Below are 22,722 nucleotides of genomic sequence, written 5' to 3' on the forward strand. Positions count from 1 at the left end.
TTAGCAGTTCAGGAGGACATTGAACAGCAGGCACTCTTCACCCGTAGTGTGGATCCCGGCACCAATCACCGCGTAACCATAGCAGGTCACCGAGTCCACCCGAAAGCTGCACTTGGAACACTTGACACCGAGCCCATTGTCTAGCCATCGCTCAAGCACCTCTCAGGCAATTGTCATAGGCGTTCTGGGAAGGATCGCGATTATCAAGTGATCGGGAAAGCCAAAAGGCCAAAGGCACAGCAGGCACCGCACGTCAGGTTGTTCCACACGCGCTGAAAAGGGAAGGCACACTTGTATATCGATAACTAAACCCCATAAGCATCGGCCTAACGAGACCGCGTGGCGTCGCCAGGGTGAGATATTACCTTGGAATTATCGTCAAAGACAAACTAATAAAACACGATTCCAAGTCCATTTTGGAGAAGGCAGTAGTACTTGTGAGCTTAACCAGCAACTCCTCAACTCTCAGCAGCGCACAGTGTTACAATCGAGTCACCTGGTTGACGGTCAAGCAGTAATCACCGCAGAGAAGCAGACATATGCTCGCATTGTAACCACTATCGGTGGTGCAGCAGTGTCTGGTAGTTTTTCCCACAAACCTACGCGCATACCCCTGTCTAGCTCGACGTGAACGGTACGCGAGAAAAGATGCACGAGCTTTGACAAATCGCGGTATGGTCTCAAATTCGAAATAAATGTTGATTTCTCGCCCTTAAATCGTCTTTATTGGTCCCTGATAGCGTTCGTGAATTACACTAACACGAGACGCTGCCGATTCCCCGACTCTGAGATAGGACACGCGCATATCTTGCGGAAAATAGCAAACCATCCCAATTAGAAATCAGCCAACCAGTCTCAGCCCTACAAAAGTAAAGCAGACTCGATCATAATCAATGGTAGGTAGGTTAACTGTAACTCAGTCATGCTGCAAATACACAAGCGCTTTGCCACTCAGCGAGACTGCCACCACCATCTATATACTACATACGGCACGAAGGCCCAATCACCCGGTCCTCGCACCTCGCGAAACTCGCCGAGATGCTCCTTTCAGAGCATACAGCGCTCTGCGTCCGACTGCTGTCTCGCGTCCAACTCTGCGCGAGCGGCACGGCCATTCACGGCGATGATTCGATTGGTTCGGTGTTTCCGATTACCGCATGGCAGAACAGGCTGGCAGAACAGCTGGCGAGGCTCATCTGAGTCATCGCCGTCCACAGCGCTTACCCACGACGTCCGCGCGGACAAAGCGCCCCCTTCACTCGGTCCATTCGTGTTGAATATCACCGTGCAGCAGAAAGCGGCGCGATCTCTCCCCGTACACGTCCACATTCTAACCCAAAATCATGCGCGACATCCAAGTCGCCGGACGCAAATGGCCTTCCTGATAGCAAGAGTAAAACCAGAACCGGGCTACGATTACTGACGACTACAGTTCAAAGCATTCTCGCAACACATCTACCGACTGTTTGTAGAACCTACAAAATAATGCTATAATATAAGGCAGCAGTAATTGAAGCTAACAGCCTAGCTGAATCAAACAATAAGGCAAACGTCTTTGGGTAATGACACGAGGAAAGGTCGCCCATCTGTTGGTTAGTCGATCTTCTTTCACCACGTTAAAAACAAAATATTGCTTTAGCCTCCCGCCTCTGAAGGAGCCTCGACTTGTGCTAAACTCGCGGACCGATTCCCCAACCTCGCCTATTTCGCGTGCGCTTCGCGCCCGTCGCCAGCGTGTGGCCATGCCACCCATACAACATAGCGCTTCGGTCTCGGCTCGTCTATTGATGCTCTCTTCCCTAGTCGGAAGCCGCGACGTATTATGTTACAACTAACACCACAGGTCACCAAGTACACAACACGTGCCATTTCATGGATGACGTTACAATTTAGGGTTTTTACGATTGGTCAAAACCTGCACGTCGTCTGCATATCACACTATCACTGTGCCATCTACAAAAGGCTAAAAAAATAGAAATATGCAGTAAAGGAGTGGTTCCAGGACGAAATCCGGGAAATCTCGCTCATTTTCGGGAAGCTTCGCAGGGAATTTATGGTGACTCAAGGCATCGATACTGCTCGTACTCTGTGTATGATTAGAGAGATAAGCCGATGATCATGAAGCATCGATTCCACACAGGTTTGATTCAGTCAGTTTTTCATGCTCCATCGTGTCGAAAGATTTCCTCAGATCTAACGGATACGTGAGCAAGCGAGCGGCAACACATGGGCTCCGGGGAAAACCCATGTTACTGACTGAGAACAGCACTATATTTCTGACTACTGTCAGAATTTAAGCGGAAAGTCATCCTACCACTCATTGCTTTTCTAGTATATGATTGTAATGGACGTGTTAATACTTGCAGTTCACATCGAATTCAGCTTTTTGGGTACTTCGCCCTCGAAATGACTCTTGCAGACGTCCAAGGCCCCACGGGACGTCGAACTCAGCGGACTGAATGACGACGCATTGAATTTATGATCGGAGGCAAACTGTCTCTCGCACCAACAACAGCTCGTCTGTCGTGCAAACATGTCTTGTATGTCAGGAGAGCGGATGGATCAAGTGACAACTGAAACCGATGTACAGAATCAAGACAGTGCAAAGCATGACCGTCTCAGGTACGGATGTCTGCTTTGTATGGGTAATTGACCCATTGGCGTAGGAACGTTTAAAAAGTGGGGTGGGGGGAGGGCAAGCTCAGGGTATACTTCAGCAACTTTTTCTGGAAAGCGAGCCCGATGACTAGGGGGGGGGAGGGGGGGGGGGGATGGAGGTTGTTGTCGCTCTTTGTTCAAATGAGAGCTGTTTCTCACTGGCGCACAATCTTGCCTGTTCGACTCATCTGTCATTTGGCAAATAAGGCTGTCCAGCTTCCCAAGACTATTCGTCCATTTTAGCATCGTCTTCCCTGGGGAGGCGGAATTCCACAAGCGGGTAGGCATTTTGGGTCATTGAGGAGGCAACTGCCACCACATGGTAGATACCAAAATACGGCCTGGACATTGGCCGCTCAGCATTTTGAAAGAGAACCGATGGCTCATAGTGCGACAGATCTTTCATACGCCTTCCTTTCGCTGGCTGCTTTTCAATGATAAGGCTTGTCGCAGCATTGTGGGCGGAAACAAATTCAGAAGCTTGAAACTTCCAGAAACAATGTGACAGAAGCCATAAGGCTGCAGCCCGTCTGTCATGTGTTTCTTATCTGTGCCCTGCTCCTGTCCGCCATCGGTGGCCACTGCCCTCGCCGGGATGTCTCCCGCATGACTGACTGCGAACTGACCGTATGGCTGCTTTGTTGCATACTTTTGAATCAGCGTTTCTACTACATGGTGTATGAAACAGGAGTTGGACACCTGCAACAGCATCCTTTTCCGAATTATCTTCCCCTACATCACACCATCGCAGAAAAATTGCCTCCGGGAAGCTGTCTCCCTTAGGTATCAGTTGGCCCAAGTTGACATTTCATTGCCCATCATGGAACGTACACGACTTGATCTACTTTTGTGTGTAGGCAGGGGCGTAGCCAGGGCCTTGCCAAGGGGGAATACAAGGTTGACAAGAGTCCGTCTTATGGTGCTTCTCCAAAAATCCCTGGATATAGCTTACTTGTTAACAAGTCGCACGACTTTCTTCGTTTTGTTTTTATTTTTACCTTGTAACCAGAACAGAAGCCAGGAGCTACCATGCGCTCAATTTTGTTTGTATTTTGAGGTCAATAAACTGCAGAAATCAGACGTTGAACGAATACTGCATGAAATAAATCATCGGCGCTGTTCATTTACAATGGCTATTTGACTCATTCTAAATTGATAGAACTGAGAGGCTTTATCATAATTATTTATCTGGGTTCTACAGACATTGAGGACAACGCGAAGGTAGACTGTAGATCGAAATGTTTGATCCAAATTTGAAGATGAAAATTTGATTCCAGATCGAGTGGTCAACACTGTGTATTAACATGGCCAAGCCATGTTTGTCTGAAGATGTTCACCATTCAGTAAAAATCGGTTAGTGATACAATTTATGTAACGCGTTTTTTAAAGTGCGCGCTTGCAAATCCTAGCAACAAAAACATCGACACCAGGCTTTGCAGTCTCCATAGTCCGCTGAGCGTTAGCCCAGTAGCTAAATACTAAGCTGTGGCCAACGGTTGGCCGAAAATGACGACGCTTCTGAAAAAGATATCCTTGAACGCCTCATGAAATCGGATCTTCTTACATTTAGAAAGTAGTCTGGACGCACATTTCACGTGTTCAATTTTTTAGACTGATGAAAAGAGCGGATTAGCCCTTACACCGCCGCGAAGTTGGGCTGGAACCTAGTGGTTGAACTGGAAGCGTGATGGTAAAATCTCTATTTTTCGTGTTTTTGCAGCTATTTACCTATCTAGAAGACAGATTAACACCGCGCCCACCGTCTGGTGGCACTTGCAGTGGCCGAAACTTTTCGGTTTTACGGAAGTCGCAACCCAGGCTATTGTTGTTCTTGCTCTCGAGGTTGCGGGCGGTCATGCCTTTCCACGTGATTTGTTTCACTAATACATTCTTTTGAAAAAAATGAACGTTCTTAGGCAAACATGGCATGACCCTGCTCGTTTTTTAAGCTCATTTCAACCCACCCTATTCAACAATAATGAGACCCCCACTCTACTCAACAATACTGAGACCCCTTATTTCCTTCCGGACAAGGGGCCTCTTGAGCAGAACATCAGGGTACATTACGTTTCCAGTCAAGGGCTGAAGGGCCATTCCGTCCCATCGCGAAGTGTCTTCTGGCTATTATTCTGGTGACATGGGGCAGGGTCTCTTCGTCGATCCGATCAAGGATATATCATATCACATTGTTCCCATCCCTGACACGGGAGACCTTACAACCTGCGCAGTTAGCCCCGGATCAGCACAGAAATCCTCATTGCAATCCTCACAGAAATCCTCATGCAAAAACATCCCTGATCATCGCAGGAAGTCCAATAATTGTCACATGGACTCCAGTTCCGTGTTTTTCTGTGTTCTTCAGAAATGTTGAGTTATCCTGGACCGTAGATTGCAAATGAAATTGGATTCCTAATTTTTATTAACATGGCTAGCCCATGTTCGTCTTAAAATGCTCAATGCTTTGTCATAACGCATCACTGAAAAGAAAGCTATGTCATATGGCCTTGAACGTGCGCGCTCGCAGGTCATAGCAACAACCGCCTCGACGCCCGGCGTTGCAGTCTCCAGACGACCCAGCGCCGGCTTTGTGGTTGTAACACTAAGCGATAGCCAATGAGCAAACGAGAAAAAATGACGCATCTGAGGGAGATGGCTGGTGAACTAGCTAAATCGACATGCATGTTTAATGTAGTGCAAAAGTAGACCAAATGCAACCTTAAGATAAAAAGTGGGGGGCCAGTTGACATTGCTGCCCCCCCCCCATTTAAAAAGTGGGACCATGATCCTCCTGCCCCCCCCCCCCCCCTGTTCCTACGCCCATAAATTAACCGATCTTCCCTCCTGCAAACACAACTGTAAGTTTGCAAGATCAGGTGGGTAGGGAGTTAGGCGGCCACTTTAAGCGATTTCTTAGAGCCCAAACCCGCTAACAAATCGGATCAAGATAAAAACTCCGCTGATGTGGCCTTCATATTCAAAGTTGTGAAGGCAGGCTGCAAGCATGGGACTGAACAGATTGTTTGAAAACTGCATGATGTTGATACGCGGCATTAGGTGTGCTTGTCTTTCAACTACATGGGCCTTGACTCTTAAGAAAGACCCACCCTGCCTGGCGTCTACAACGAGCATTGGTCGCGCCACTAGTGGGTGTTCGGGCACCAGTTCATTGCATGAGCGGTTGCGAGCCGCTCGAGCCATGAAGCTCTCCGGGTCCTCCGGCTGCTCGTGGCGGCGGCCGCCGTGGCGGGAGAGCGCGTGGCGGGCCCCGAGCATGTCGGATCAATGCCCGGAGGTGGGTCACGCTCCCGGCGCGCCAGGGACGCAGCCTGACGGCCGACACATGAGCTGACACCCGGCGCACGGCCGGCGTTCGACACACTACCTGACACCAGGCACGTCCTACCTGACACCAGGCACGGCTCGCGACCTGACGCTCGACACGTCACCCGGCGCATGGAGCATGACGTGGCGTTTGGCACACGGACAAGGCCAGACTTCCGCCACGTCCGTTACAGGATAATCTGGGATATCCCGCCGGGTGGGAGTGAGCAGTCGGCCCCCACACTCGGGACCGGTTTGCGAGAGCTGGAGCGTCACAGAGACAGGCTCAACGCCATGGCGGGTCGCACAACCGCGCGACGATTGCACGATGGGACCGTGACCGCTGGTGTTTGTTTGTTTGTTGTTGCTTTTTGTTTTCAGACATTTCCAGGGGAACTATCCCAGCCGTTGCTAGGTGATGGCCGGTTCGGGGCAGCGCGGACAGCCGCCAGTAGTTTCGCCGTCTAAGCAGGAACGTCGCCTCGGAGTCATCTCATGACTGTCTACCGTGACAGCAGACAGACAGCTATCCGACTGGTGCTCGGATTAAAGCAACCCGATTCAAAGCGGAACAACATGCAGACGTTTCAGCCAGGCACGTGTGCCGTCCTTGACATAGTATTCTGGAGCATGCACCCGAGTGACATCACTTTACACGTGAACAGGCACCTCACTAACCATACAACTGTCAGCAAAAACAAACACAACCGAACGCTCAAGAGCTAAGGCACATTTTGGTCTGCGGCTTGAGCAAGGTTCATCCGAAACTTAAAGCATTCAAAAACAAAGCTCTGGCTCTCCTCGCAATAAGATGTCGCATGAGTGGTGTACCACACAGGATCCATCCCTAGGATTGTTCAATGCAGTGCACAGGGGTGCAGAAAGTGTCTTTGCTGTCACCGACGAAATTTGGAACAGCCTAAATTGTCAGCTAGAACCAACCAATCCGAAACCCGTTTACTCGGCCTCTTACCCCAAAGCAGCTGGTCCTTTCGGCAGCAGGAAGCCCGCATGAATCCTTGCCTTGTGTCGCTTCAACGTCCTCCGCCGACAACTCAAAGTATAGTTCGGGTATCAACAAACAACGGGCCTCCTAGATCGGAAGTGCTTTTTAACGTTACTCCCAAGGACGTGTTCCATGGTAAGTCCTTAGAAGACCCGTGACGCGTCTGAAAGGAAGTTTTCTACATTTGTATGGGACTTTGAACTGAAATAGCCGTCTTGAAGGTGATTCGGTGCAGTTTACAACTCTCCTCTTTTTAAGAGATAAACTCTCTACTTTCTGAGCTACATGTCCACGCAGATGTGCAGACCTTTTGTGCAGACTATTTCAAGGTCACCCTGGCATCTGGTCACGGCGTGTTAAAAATCCAGCACATGAAAATTCCACGCGTGGTAAAACTGTCTTGCAAAGCTATCAAGTTAGAAAAGCTTTTTTACCTGCGCGCGAAATACCAAACCCACGCATCAGAACACCCGTACATCAGGAGATGTCGTTGCGATCGCAGGTGTCACCGCTTCGTGTCATCGCTGCGTCACGCCAAACCGCGTGGTGTCGTCTTCCAAGTTCACATGAATCAGTCAAAAGGTCGCAGCGATGCTCGGCATGGTGAGCAAAGTTTGTGCAGTCATTCTGTAAGTCCGATGAAGTGTGGGGTTCTGGTTTGGTTCCCACTGCTCCTGATTCGTGACTAGGTCGTGGCTAACCCCTGGACTGATACAAATTTGAGCTTGAATCATGAATCATGTTAGTAAGGTAAGCGCAGGCATAAGGATGTCTCTAAAAGTGTGGAGTGAGGCTAGGGCGTGCCCAAATGCTTGTTCGCAATAACCCCTCACCCTGACAATAGCGTCAAAGAGAAACGCTAAGGTTTCTTGAAGATACCTCTCCGGGATATCGTGCGATCACGCTCAAATTTTCGGTAGCTCATGGGGCATTTATTGCACGTGTCGTGGCACTAAAAACGCGTCCCTAGCGTTTGTGGTTCGGAGCGCAGCGCTGGTTTTTGAGGAACGCTACACAGCAATCCACGGTCGGCCGGCTGAGCGAGGGGGAGGGTTGGCGACCGGTAATGCCTCGGAACGCACGCGGCGGTACAAGATTGTTGCATTAACATAGCCATACATCATAAGCATATTGTCAAAATACGCAACAACATGCACCATTGTTTATCTAATTTTACATTGAACACACCTGTTTAGGTTTTGTGTTGCCATGAGACATGCCTTCATATGTGTAATGTTGTAAAGCTGAAAAGGTGCGATTTCAAAGATTCGTGAGATTATATCAAATATTCTTGATACTCGCTAGGTGTGCAGGCACTATATTCACATTAAAATCACCAGTAGCTCGAAAGGCATGGTACGCAAACGTCGACAAGCCAGGCGAAGACGTGCAAGATGTGCAAGAGACGAGTTGCATGCAGACAATTGCGTTAGGAGTGAAGGAAGCATCTTCTGAAATGGTCTTGTAGCTAAATCTTTTTTATTTTGACAAATTCCGGTTGGGCCCGCCAAATACTGTGCTGTGCTGTGCTGTGGTGTGCTGTCTGCCCCTCTGTTATATCTGTTTTATTCTAATCTGTCATCTGTAGAACCCGCTGTGTGTACCTAGAACCTATCTTTCACGGCAAACTCGTTCTAAGTTCACTCAACGCTCTGTCCTCTTCGCCCTTAGCCCTTCCTCAGCCCTGTTTTCCTGTCGTCTCCTGCTCTGTGCTACTATCTGCTCCCCTACCTCGTAACACTATCCCCTGCCCTGCCCCATCCTGTTGGCTCTGTACTGCGCCCTTCTACGCTGTGACTTTCCACCCTGCCCCAGCTGCTCCGGCAAAAACCCCACACAAGCTCACGCTGGACGCAATAGCGAGTACAGACCAACACTATGCTTTGAGGCTCACCTTACTGAGATCGTCTGCTGTAATTTGCTTCCATTTTCGCAATTTTGTCACCAAACATCTCGCAAAAGTGGCTTTTTTGGCACTGATCATATACTGTAAATCAGTAGCTTTTCACCACTGGTAGTGCAAATATAAGGCATATTAATCAGTCATTAACGAAGTGTCCGCGGAAGTGTGAAATCTTCTTGCCACATTATGAGCTTAAAAGCAAGTCGTCATTTAAAAAAAAAAACATTTTAGGGCACGGCCCATGGCCGCATACAAACACAGGATCTATCGCACATTGGGTCTATCCAGTGCAGTTCGTCACCCCGAGTTGAGATAGTATGCCAGGCAATCGAAGATTTACTGTCAACGTGACGCCACACCGATACCCTACCTGCAGATGAGCGTTTTCAACCAGGGCTCCCAAATGGCAAGTGTTATTTGCCGGCCAAGTTACGCTTTCCGCTCGGTGAGAAGTGTAGCGTTGGCCTGCTCCGGCGCACAGGTGCTGTTCAACGCGCCACGGGGATGTGTGGACGTTTAGGGATTGGAAGCCCCTGAACTATTGTGTTATGACATTTCTCGTGTTGCGTCATTTCCACGCACTGTGTTTTATGTCATTCGCTTGATAAATAAACGTAGTCTGTCTGATGGGAACTCCCGAACGTCGCGTGTGTGTATCCTTAATCTCACTCGATTCATCGTTGCATTTTATCCTCACAAGAGCAGTTGCGTGTGGTGTTTGATGCTATCATTTTTCCATAATTACTTGGGACGCCAATTGCGAGCCTAAACTATGAAGCCCGCCCGACATTGCTGCCCAAATGCCCGCGGGTGGTGCTATTTTGTGGTCTGCCTAAAGTCCCAAAGCTGATGCCTTTACGTTCACTGTTGTTGAGCTTAAGCTGCTAGCTTTGACGACGCAGATGGCTTGCTGATTTTGATGCCGTATTGTCCAGTGGGGTGAGCGGAAAAACGGTACGTAAGGTATGCGAGTAAAGCAGACCTTGCGTCAAGATCTTTACAATTAGCATCGCCAAGTTCTTTCAAGGTCATTTGCCCCGATTCCATGATACGTAAAATCCCTGGTGGAGAAATCGCTCTAATCCATTTCCTCTCATGTTATAAAGGTTGTAATCTTATCATCGGTCCCTCTCGTGATCGTCGGTTGAAATCCTGGGTTGAACAGTAACGAAACACTAATAAAACGTGCTCGGGTGGGAACCAATTTTACCTGCCCACGGGTTTTCCAGAAAGATTTCCAAAAGGTGCAGCGTAGTGACATCAAACGTTCCAAAGCTGTGACCAACAAGAAAGCCAATCATGTTAAAATCTTAAAAAGTCAGATGCATCGCCCCGGTTCACTAACCTGTAGCGGGTGAACGCGAGGCCATGGTCGCCAGCAGAGGTAATTCCTAGGGCCGCTTTCAAGCTGATGCTACAGCAGAGTTACGGACGAAATCATGCAGCATTGAAATGGCTTCGTAGACAAGTTAACAAGTGAAATGATCATTACACTTAACTGCATGGACCCTGCATCAGTTAGAACGATCAGATCAAGATCAACTCCACCAGATTTGTGGCCGTAGGGCTTGTTTTAAGAGGACGTTCTTGACGCCCAGCTCGAATTCCTTGATTCCAAAGACGTTCGCACATTTGTTATGTTGTTTTTAAGAAGGTTAGGTGAACTGACTAACCTAAATTGGCTTTGACCAATATTTTCCTTTGAAGAGCTTGCGGCTGAGTATAGCTCTTTATGCTCATTTTAAATTCAAACATCAAAATAATCTCACAAGAATTGTTGTCATTTCGACCTCCTAAGAATCCAATAAGATCACTGTGGTAAAAGAGCTCTGGATGACCTTGTGCTTTGAAAAGGTATTTAGGTTAAATAGGGCTGCATCAGGAGGACTAATGGCACTTCCGACACTGATTTAGAGTGCGCCTATGTTTGGCCTTAGGTGACCCAAAGGCCACAGAAATGAAACAATGTGACAGTTGAAAGTAGGATTACGACCTACTCCTTTGAACTTGGGTCAATTATGATTGTCAGGTCCCGGAAAAAACGAACGGCCTTGTTACTGGAAAACTAGCGTCATAGGGTAGCTTTTACGCTCATTTCGAAGTCCTTGATCACACGAACGTCAACAGACAACTTATCGTAACTTAATAAACGTCAGGACGACCACGAACACGGAATGACGCCGATCGACTTTCACTTTGAGGGGCATGCCGGCCAGCATATTCCTTGACGCCGATTTTGAATTCACGTATCAGAACAATGCTGCATATTTTGGGTAACCTCGACCTTTTGGAAGCCAATTAAGCTCACTGGCCTGACATGGACACCTAACTTTTTGCTTAAAAAAGGTATCTGATTTAAAACCTGGTTACGTAAGGTGCTCTGAGGGCACTTCGGACACCGATCTGCAGCTTGACATTATTTGACCCCATCCGACCCAAAGGCCATGACCTAGGAGTCTGAAATTTGACACCGGCATGTCATACACTCATACCTACACTGCGCAATTAGGGCTCCAAGCTGTCTAAGGGGCCAAACTGACCCATCTCCTTACCTGAGCGCATCGCATCCAACCAGTCACCAGGCGCGTGTTAATGAACGACTCAAATCTTTTCGAGTTTTAATGGAAGCTCCGTATCACACATTAAGTTTAACAAGTAAGTATGGTGCAAAGCATTAGCTGCTGGCTAAAATATTGATCTAACACAAAAGAACACAGCATAATTTGCTGTAGGAATGCCCGGTTTCCTGGGGTGATTGTGAAGTCTTCGGAGAGCACGCCTAGCATCTGCGTCAAACAACGGCGACAATTTGCAGAAGCGAGCAATAACGGGCACATCATCAGCAACGGCCAGGCTGACAAGTCGTAACACAAGTCCGCAGCAGGGTCAACGACCAACTCGGACAACATTTTCCGAGGTCAACACTTTTACTGCCTGCAGGCTGTCAAAGTCAGAGGCGCGGTCGCGAAGTGACACCGAATATTCGTCTTGAACGTTCTTTAAAGCTAACTACACCCCTGCCTCTCTAGGTCAGATGATCGTTTTAGGTTGTTGTGGACACATCACAGCCGACACTCGTTGATATCAAATACCGGGCGTGCCCGTGCCATGAACAGTGATGTTGTCCGAGCCGTTGGCTCAGTTGGTTAGAGCGCCTGCCTTCCCACCCACCCACCCGTCGTGGGATGGTTTCGAGTCACTGCAGTCGCCCGCTATCTGCCTTTCACAGGTATGGTCTGCGGCCGGCGGTAGCGGCCGCGCTGAAGTTCAACTGACGGCAGAGGGCAGGCCGGACCGCGCCGGACATTGCGCCACGTTAAACTTTCACCACCAAATTCCATCGTTGAACTGGGATTGTGCGATTGGAGGTAAGAGTCCGGGCTCAGACAGCAAGCACTGCTTAGCGTGAGTCTGATCCCAGAAATCCATCCATTCAAGACGCTCGGATAAAGTCTTACAAAATGTTACGAAGAAAATGTCCGCAGAAGTCCGTAGAATATAATTTAAGTCTACACCTATGGCCTAAATGTCAGTTGCAGACCTAATCAATCAATTTTATAAGGCTACCACATCGTCCTCATGCTGTTTGCATGAGTCCTGCTGTCTACTTTCCGCGTATTCCATCTAATTCTAATATTTTGTCAATTACGAAATCCCGCAGAACGTCCCTTGCTGGCCATCAGAGCACACAGAAAGCTCGCCGGTACAGATAATGTGGGCCAGCGGGCTAAGAACTGGTCGTGAGGGTGATGGCGACTGCGTAGCGAATTTGGCGATTGACAGAACCGCAACTGCATCTAGGTCGACGGGGACGAACCAGCCAACCAGGTGAATAGGTCTTATGCACAAAAATATACGTTCTAACCATAGAAAGCCACGCAAGTGACGGCGTACGATGCCAAAGGTGGCCGCGCACCGAGCAAATACATCATGAGGTTGTCACAATATTCCATTTTGTTCGACAAACGTTCAATTGTAGCGTGACTCCAATGCCTTGCACGCGGCAGGGCGACTGTTCCCGCACATGTTCGCATCTCATTCTGGGACATGGCTTGCCAGCGCAGTCAAGGTGACCATACCACATTAAATGTGCCCAATCTTACTGTTTTCTATGAAAAAAACAACAAGAAAACATTCAGCTTCGGAAAATAAAGTTGCCTGAAAGCCAAGCAATTTCCAGCCTTCTGGTGGTAGGGCCGTTTTGGCCCCGACCGTGGTAAATCCTGACATGCATCTTGCCCCTCACTGGACAAAATGTTCGTGGTGCTCCCCTTGCTCTCAAGCCAACTATCATTACCACGCGCTGCGACACGGCTCTGGCTGGTAAGAGCCTCCAAAGGTGTGTGGTCAGCTTTACTTTCCTCAAATCTGGTTACGCTTAATCGAGACGCAAATATGCGAGGAATAAGAAAAGCGGATCTTCCGTCGCCGAGTGACCGCGATCCGGTCTGGATTGTGGAAACAACTCCAACCAGATTTGCAATTACATTTCCACCTAACAAGCACCGCCAATCCTTGCGCAACGCTAAGGAGGACCGCATCCCCATCCACCCAGCCTGCCAGCACCTTTGTTCTGAGTTCACCGGCTCCGGTCTCGGGCGCTGTCCGGCAATGTCATAGGATGGCGTCACTCGGCGCATCACCCACAGAGGCGATCCCCCGCGGTATAGATCTATCAAGAATCGATCAGCTGGCGGACGGACGCCAGGCACGCGCCGCCCTCGGCCTCACCCGCTTGTCCCAAGTCGCTTTATCTACAGGACCCGCGGCTCACGCTCACATGCGAAGTTACGCCCCCCCCCCCCCATGTCGAGCCCCGCCGGGCGATGGTGCAGTGCAGGGTCGGATCCAGACAGGGCCGGCGCCACGTCTAGACTGAGCGCATTGCAGACGCTGACCTCATCCGTGCATTAGGCGCCGCAGCTTCCTGAGACGACGGGTGGCCGATCAGCTTTTGAGAGATTTCCGGGTGTTTCTACCTCCTACATGAGAGCTTCGACGCCACCTCATCACCTCTCCTCTCTCTCTCCTCTCTCTCTCTCTCTCTCTCTCTCTCTCTCCTCTCTCTCTCTCTCTCTCTCTCTCTCTCTCTCTCCTCTCTCTCTCTCTCTCTCCCTCTCTCTCTCTCTCTCTCTCTCTCTCTCTCTCTCTCTCTCTCTCTCTCTCTCTCTCTCTCTCTCTCTCTCTCTCTCTCTCTGCTCCCCTCTCCCTCCGTCTCTTCCACTCTCTTTCGCTCCCTCTTTGTGTCTATTTTGGTCGCCAACCATCCCACGCTCCCATCAGAAGCGGGAGCGCAGAGGACACGATCGCCGGCTGGCCGACCGCGCAGCCGCCCCCAGATCCGCCGGCGCTGGCCATTAGCCTTTCGGGCGCCGCTGTTGTGTGGCGGGCGGACCCGGCGAGCCGCATCGGTGCCGTCGCGTCGGCGGGCACCAACTGGCTGGCGACCCCTGGCTCGCCAGCGTGGGACGATCGATCCCGCCAGCTGGCGGCGGGCAGCGCCGGTGGCCGGCAACCACTAGACGACCATAACCCGGCCGCCAGCAGAGGCGCATAACTCACCTGCTGGCGCGTTTGACGGGCGGCTGTCAGCGCGAGCCGCTCGCATCTGTCGCCGCCGACGAAGTACGCGTCCGTGTTCAGTGTCAGGTAACGCCCATCACCGCAACCTGCAACAAATCAATGGCTGTCCGTTAGATGGTCACATTGAACAGTAGTCCGCAAAACGCAAGGACAAACTGCAGTGGCCTTTCAGGTGGAGGGTGGGACAATGGGCGTATATATAGACATGCGTAATGGTCCACCGTACCACCGTAGCAGAGAGGGAAATGGGCACGGAGGAGACCGCCGCTAATCCAGATCAATGCTGAATCACTCGCTTTGCAAGATCTTTGCTCTTTCGTCTGAAATATTTCTGCGGGGTTTGCATGCTAACATGAGCTGCCGGTTAAAACCTGGCAGACGCACGTGAAACGTTGCACTTCTTACTTGCTTGCTTCTCACTTGCTATGCTTAAGTTCAGGTAGCCATAGTTTGAAGTCCGTTTAAAGCTTGTGTTCTAGCCCATTTAGCCAATTGGAAAGCTTACTGCGATATCACCATGTTCGTCATTTAATTTCAAACGGGTGACGAAGCGACGACGTGCGAGAGTTTCAGTTTTGCCCCAAATTTTGGTATGCAACCAAAACTACCGTGAACGCTGCTGGTTATTCTGGCCGCGAAAACCCCAACAAGTTAGTTTCAGCAATGGAAGCGTTCTGATGCGTCTCGTTCCATCTAAATGGTAATACAAAATTGGAAAGTACACAAAATGATTACCAAATCACATCAAGTATTTTCGTATTTGCCGAAGCCGGTGCGGCCGCCGGACTCTAAAAAACGATCACAACAAGCAGACTGCCCACTTTTAGGCAACTGCGAAGCTAAATTACTATACCAATAGCCTATACCAAATTAGTACCATGATCAATGCATCGAAATAATATTCACTGAAACTTAAGGCGTTGAGGCGCGTCTCTGTTTCCGTCACGTACAGACCCAGCGGATCGTACCATACATTCCAGATGTCTGGTAAATAGATAGGCTGCTTTTCTTCTGCAGTAGTTGACAAAAAAAAAGCAGTGCAGTCCCGGGCTCCGAGGCGTTCTCCTCCTTCCCAGGCTCCCAAACCTCAGCTCGGCATCCATATCAATCATGTTGATGTAACTTATTTTTATCTAATTAGTTCAACTTTGTCTTTTATTTTCGGTTTAACGAAACAAAACACGCATTGTGCAATAAACGCCAACCTGTCTTTAACAATGTTATGGCTGTTGCAACCTTTTACCAGAGAGCAGGGCATATTTTGCATTTTTTACTTACACCTTAATCCGATTTGACAGTGAGCACAACACCGTCACATGGTGGCTGGGCGGAGCAGCCGGGCTGGTCGGCAGGGTAAAGCGTGGACGCAGGGTTCAAGGTTGTGGCATTGCCTGTCGCAGCCCCGTGTCTGGCGGGAACCCAGGGGACTGGAAACAGCGGCTCGCGAGCGGGTCGACAGGAGTGAGATCGGCGTGAGAGGGAAACTGTCGGAGTTGTTTACAGTGACGGTAACTAATTCACGCCCCTCAGGCGACTTAATCGGTAGAGATCAGATGTTAAAAGCTGACCTGACCCAGAAATGGAGAGCTTTCTTGTTCGTGCAGTATCCCATACTTTTCATCGCGGTAACACTAAGCCGCCCGCATGGGTGTGGAGCACATGGTCACGAGGAGTCATTGTTAAAATGACACCCAGACGTCAGGTAATATGGTCAGCCGTTTCTTCGGTGTTTTGACTGATGGAGAGCGGGATCCCTCGAGCCCCCGCGGGCTGCATGCTCAGCATACCCGGCCATGTTCCAAACATTAGTAGCTGTGACAAGTGAGAGAGAGAAAGGGGCATTATTGTTATATATTGATTGATGAGAAAACAAGGTCAGCTGCGATCCGTTATCACAGCCGCATACATTCCTTTCTACAGGAGCGATGTGGTGAGCAAGGGGACGACGCGTCCAAGTGTTGACCATAGCCTTGAACCCTGCGTCCACGATTTACCCTGTCGAACAGTCCGGCTGTTCCGCCCAGCCACCACGTGACAGTGTTGTGCTCACTGTGAAATCGGATTAAAATGTGAATGTAAAATAGGAAATATGCCCTGCTTTCTGGCATGAGCTTCCAACAACCATAACATTTTCAAGGACAGGGTGTCGTTAATTGAACAATGAGTGTTTTTTTTCGTTAAAACGAAGATAAAAGACAATCGGGTCACTTGTCGTGACCCGTTTTTAGGGTGCGGCGATTGCACCGGCTTCGGCAAATCCGAAAATAATTGATGTGATTTGGTAATCATTTTGTGCACTTTGTAGTTTTGTACTACCATTTAGATGAAAAGAGACACATCAAAACGCTTTCATTGCTAAATCAAACTGGTTCAGGCCTTCGCGTCCACAATAACCAGCAGCGTTTACAGCGTAGTTTCTAATAACCAGCAGCGTAGTTTTGGTCAAACTATTTTTTTCCATTTTAAGACTTTTTGTCCGTACATTAACATAAATGCGCGTAATGTGACAAACATAAAGTATTGGGATAGATTACGTTATTGGGTGATCATTATTGGGTTGTGGATTTTTTGCTGCCTTAGTTGCAGCACTATTAGGACGCGTCGATTTACCTCTCTCTTCTGGCAGAATTGCAACCTCAGATTCAGCCGACGCCACAGAATTCACGGCAAGCAGACGCATACGCCGAGCTCTTGTTCCAGTACACTATCCAAACAGCGACATGCTGCGGAACTGGTGTATCCCTGTAGTGTGGGGATATATGACAATTTTCTGTTCCTTGGCACCACACAATTATGTCCTGATGAGCCATGACGTTGCACATAAATTCGGCCTGGATTCAAAGCAACAACACTGGGCGGTCTGCTGAACCTCCGAAAGACAAATTAATTGTTACTTCCGATGGCGCCTTAAGACTGAATCGCAGCCCGTTATAAAGGTGCTACTTTGAAAACGTTAACCTTCCGCAAAAAGCAGTGGAGAATGGGAACTTTGTGAATGTTGAGTGTTTCTGGATGACCATTGTGACGATTTAGATTTCCCTGCCTCAATTGGCAGCCTGCTATTTCAGCTAAAAATATTTCAAAGATAGGATGCAGGTTTTAATGGGGCAAAGCCCAAGTTCCAGCCGGCGTCATTTCATCAGGTTTGACGAGTCAATGCAAGTGAAAACACATACCTAATGGTTCTTTATGAGGGAAAGGTTCATGCCATCTATGAGATTTCAAGCCAATACGTCAGGGACTTAAAGGCACTTGGAACGTTACCAACTGCGTCAAATTGTCGTAGATATATTGCGCCAGAGCGCAACGTTCCTAAGGCGAGTCTTGCCTGTTTCGGTGTGCGTTCAGCATGTTAGTATGAGCACTCCAAATTATGACCCTTTTAGATCCGATGCGAATTGCAACCGATAGGCATGAACAAGTATGTTCCACCTGCAGTCGGTAAGCCTGGGTTCCCCACCGAGCAACATCTTTTAACTTAGTAACCGTCACTGACGATGTCAAAGGTCAGACCGAATTGAAACGTTTCGGCAAGTTCGTGACTAGTTGCTATTTGTAGGTGTGTACACCTCACCCAAAGTTCCTTAAATGTGTGATATGTACTGGCATGACGACTGCTCTTGACAACTGGACGAGTGGTTCTACACCAGGCGATTTTGTTGCCCGGGAGTCAGGGCTAAGAGGGGTCAATGCTTGTTTTCTAGGCTAACATTTAGTGGCACACGATTACATGTTTGGTGGTTGTAAGAGACTGCGTATTAGAGAAGGTCAGTCCTAAACCAACAACAGGATGTGGGAGCGACGGAAAAGAGGGAAAATAGAATACCTGCGGTATAATGAGAGCTGGAGCCGGGGAAACGCACTCATAACTCTCCATAACTCATCACATATGATCAACTAAAGCACCAGGTGATCCGCCAGCCTGCATCCCGAATTCGCAGGCGTGCCGGGAGGGCCTTTATGTAGTGAAGAGAACAACGTTTCATAACTCCAACCCCACACTGGGTAGAGCCTAATAATTTCAACTATTAAGACTCAGCACATTCATGTGCGCGTGCGCGAGCCCCCGATGAGTCACGTACGGTAGAAATGGACTACGGAGTACACGGAAACATACTTTTCCCGATATCATAGGCTAGGTTCTGTAGGCAGTAGTGAAAATGATTGGCAGAAAAAGCAAGATGTTGACAGGGTGACATGGTTTGTCCTTTATTCGCCCCACGCAATGCGTGTGAACCCATTGCCAGGAGAGGGCCATGACATACGTAACACTATTGAGAAGACGAGGAAACCTGGTACGTCATTTTTGCATGACCTATTGGCAGCTGATCTATGGACTTTCTTCCAGATGGCCTCCTTGACAAAATGGGGTCACCTCACAGAGGGGTCGCTTGGACGGTGTCATAAGGATCTCTCTTCTAAAACAGGGCCTCCTGTTCCAGAAAAGAGGTCACTGATGCATAGAGATGCCTCCTAATTAAGAACAGGACACTTTCGATTCCAAAAAGGGCCTCCAAACCTAGCCAGGGGATTCAGTTATCCCTAAAAAGGGAGTCCTTATTCGGAGCCGCATCCATCGGATGCATGAAAAGGCTTTCTGTTCCATAAATGGAGCTCCTGAGCATAGAGGGTGCCTCCTGATCCAGATCAGGGACCTCTTAGCTCATAACGGGGGCCTCCCAAGCCAGCAAAAGGTCCTCCTTGTTATAGCATTGGGCCTCCTAATCTAGAGCATAGGCTACTTTATTCATAAAACGGTCTGATGATCCAGGAAACGGGTATCTTCATGTAGAAAAATGTTCCCTGAATCCGGTTAATTCATCTTTGGCTCAGTCATGGGTGCCTCCTTGATCTGAACTTTGTTAATCTACGGATAGCTAAAATGCCTTTAGTTTGTGAAAAGGGGACTCCCAAAAAATTTCAGGGGCAAAGACATACAGTCAAGGGCCACTGCCCCCTCTTCTCCCCTTCCTCCCTCCATTGCTACGCCGCCCCGGCCTCCAGCCAGCTTCCCCAGATTCCACCACCGCCATCCACACACTGCATCATAAATGCAACAGTCCAATGCTTCGCTGTGAAAAACCGGTAGAGGGTCTGTCTACGTGAGAGGGCAGAAGAGAATCTGTCACTCGGAGGAGGGTCCGCCACTATCCTCTCGGCTAAAACCAGAAGGGGCAAACAAAGATCGTGACCCGGAGTAAGGTCATAAAGCTCTAGGTTCGAAGAGCGCGCGGAACTAAACCACATTTTTATTCGTGTGGGATTTCTGGAGGCTGGCACGGAAGTACGATATCTGCACGTGAACCATCTAGTTACATATGTATTTTGGAAATGATTGGTAAATAAAAGAAGTCAAACCGAAGCGAAGTTATCGGTAGGAAACGTAATATGTTAGAACAGTCATCTGATTATTACAAACGAATCGCTACGGTAATTCGCTTTGAAGTGTTGTTAACTTTGCTGGGCTTTTGCTGGGTGAGCTAGAAAAATACCGAGGGAAATTCGAATCAAGTTATCTGTAAAAAAGGCATAATGTGAGAACAGCAGTCTGAATCCGGATGATGTGATTGGTAAGGTCAAAGGCATCGAAGCGTCATTTGCTTTGTAACACTGCTGATGGGCAAGCTGCAAGATGGAAGTGAAATCAGAAAAAAAACAGAACAAGAAAGTTTCCAACAAAATCTAGCAATAAAGTTAACACAAAACAGCAGCACAAGACAATAAGCTTGCAGCTGAGGGCTGACGCCGAGCTAGGGCCGAATCAGCGACGCCACCTGTGAACCTGCAGCTGAGAGCCGACGCCGAGACTAGGGCTGAGCCAGCGACACCGGCTGTAAGCCTGCAACTGAGAACCGACGCCGAGCTGGGGCCGGGCCGCGCCGAGGCTGTAAGCCTGCAGCTGAGAACCGACGCCGAGCTGGGGCCGGGCCACGTCGAGGCTGCAAGCCTGCAGCTGAGAGCCGATGCCGAGCTCGGGCCGAGCCAGCGACGCCGGTTGTAAGACTGCAACTGAGAGCTGACGCCGAAACTTACCAACGTCACAGACGAGCGAGCCAGGCTCGAGCTCAGCCAGGAACTGGCGCACTCGCGGCCATGGTCGGTGGTGCAGGTCCGAGAGCCGCTCGGCCATCTGGCCGTACACGTCGTGCACGTAGGTCTTCTCGAGCGCGACCGAGCGCGCGTCCCGCTCGCCCTCCTCGTCCGGCGGCATGGCGACTCCGCACCCGCACCCGGCCGATCCACGCCTGGTACCTGAGCGCCCCGGCAGCCGGGAGGCGTCTCGGCCAGCGCCGCGCGCACCAGCTCCCACCAGCTCGGCCGCGGATACCCTGCCGAGCGCGCCCGGTCGCTGCTGGGGGCAGGACCGTCCACCGCCGCCAGCCGGCCGGGAGTCGGTCAGGACAGGAGCGGGCGGCGGAGAGCTAGGCCGTCCCGGGAGAACAAGCCGGGTGTGCAGCGCGCATCGTTCTCTGCCAGCCTGTATGACGGCAGTGAGTGCTGCCTGCACCGCCTGTCGCTGCCCGCAGCCGCGAGGTCCGCAGTGCCAAGCGCCTGAAACGCAAGGAGAGATGGTCAAGTTGAGCGGCCTGAGAAACAACGCCAGGCAATGCTTTGTGCATTGGCCAATGCAGAATGCAAACAACGCCAGCCAATGCAATGCCAGTTCATTCATTGGCTCAGCTCTCCTTAGCTTTGGCGTTATCTGCTTCACCTGCATCTTTGCCTACGATGCAGGACGCGGCACGACTGGTGTGTTAATGACCCCGCCTGCTTTTAACGACTCAAGCTTAGTTGTAACATTTCACCACTTCCTAGCATTCTCGATCAGTGCGACGAATTGGTGATCGGTCTGCTCTCCCGTGACTGTGGTGTCCGAGCAAAAGGGCACCCTTCGCCACCATTTCCCACCTGAAATAGCCAGTCTGTGTATATCCTGCTATTTCTGAAATCGTCATTAACCTTCCTCAGTTTTTAAAGCCGACGTTAAGGTCTCGCTCGATGCGCACATGGCTCGTATTCACGTAACCAATCTCCCCATTTCTTGCATACCAATGCATTCATTTTTGGCTATCTGTTATTAGCAGTTTGTTGTCCGTTTATACTATAGCTAATTACCTCACTAGTTACGGCTACTTAAGGCTCATATAAGTGCGCCTCTCCAATGCCAAAACGGTCGGCCAAATCTTCTCAAAACACTTATGCAATTTAGAATGTCATTCCAGCGTTCTATTGGGCCACAACCTTGTCTCAAGACGAGTGACGACGCTGAACATCCGAGACGCAATCTTTGCACGGGCTCCATTACAGCCTCAGGCGTCGTATTTCTCCGGCAAGAACGGGGCCATGGGCGGACGTGTCACGAAGTTGTATTGAGCAATAAATACCTCTTAGTACTATTTCGGAAACATGCCAGGAGAAAACAATCCCATACCCCCAACCGCCCGGCTGAAGGGACAGATTGGGGACAGGTTCATCAAGGAACTGTTCCGACAGCACCCTTGGTGAACCAGGCAGCTTCCGCTGATGCACGCTTTGCTAGACCAGGCAGCTCCCGCTGATGCACGCGTAGGTAGACCAGGCAGCTCCAACTAACACAGCCGTCTTTGCGGGTTTGTAATGTCCGCGCATCAATTTAAAGGGAATGTTCCATACTTATAAAAGGGTTTTGAACTGAAACAGCGATCTCGCAGACCTTTCGATGCCGTTCAAAACCATGCACTTCTTAAGACCTAAGTCTCTCTAGTTTCTGAGCTATACGCCTGCGAAAATGGGGAGAGTATTTCTGGGGAGTATTTCAAGGCCGGTTACCATTCACGAGATACCAACGCTATTCCAATTCTGCAATTCCATAAACCATGCGGCGATCAAGACCAAGAAAAAACAATTGTGGAGGCGTCCATACCTGGCGTTCGTGAGCACCATTTTCAGATAAGACAGCCGCCAATTGGTTCTCAATCGATGTTGTGCATGGTGCAATGACGCTTTGAACCATGATGAATCGAAGAACATATTAACTAAACAGAGAATTATGCTGTCTAGAGTAGTGTTTTCTACTTAAAAGGCATGCCAATAGTTATGAGTGACTTTGTTTCATCACATCCGATGCTTGCTTTAGTATTCCCAAATGTGAAACATTCCTTATAAGCTCTGCGTGCGCTCAAATCATGAAACCAATGCAGCAAACAATTGATACGACACTTGTGAAACAAAGGACTCTGAACGGATCCGGAACACCGTTTAACTCAGGATG

General features: G+C 49.5%; 1 pseudogene; it reads right to left on the bottom strand.

Moving 5' to 3' along the window:
* Nucleotides 1–20,689, bottom strand: part of LOC119092245 (uncharacterized) — a 31,162-nt pseudogene extending 10,473 nt beyond the window's left edge.
* Between the last annotated feature and the right edge of the window lie 2,033 nt (nucleotides 20,690–22,722).

Source organism: Pollicipes pollicipes, unplaced genomic scaffold (assembly GCF_011947565.3).
Source record: "Pollicipes pollicipes isolate AB1234 unplaced genomic scaffold, Ppol_2.1 Scaffold_3447;HRSCAF=4054_pilon_pilon_pilon, whole genome shotgun sequence".
In the NCBI taxonomy this organism is placed as follows: Eukaryota; Metazoa; Arthropoda; class Thecostraca; order Pollicipedomorpha; family Pollicipedidae; genus Pollicipes; species Pollicipes pollicipes.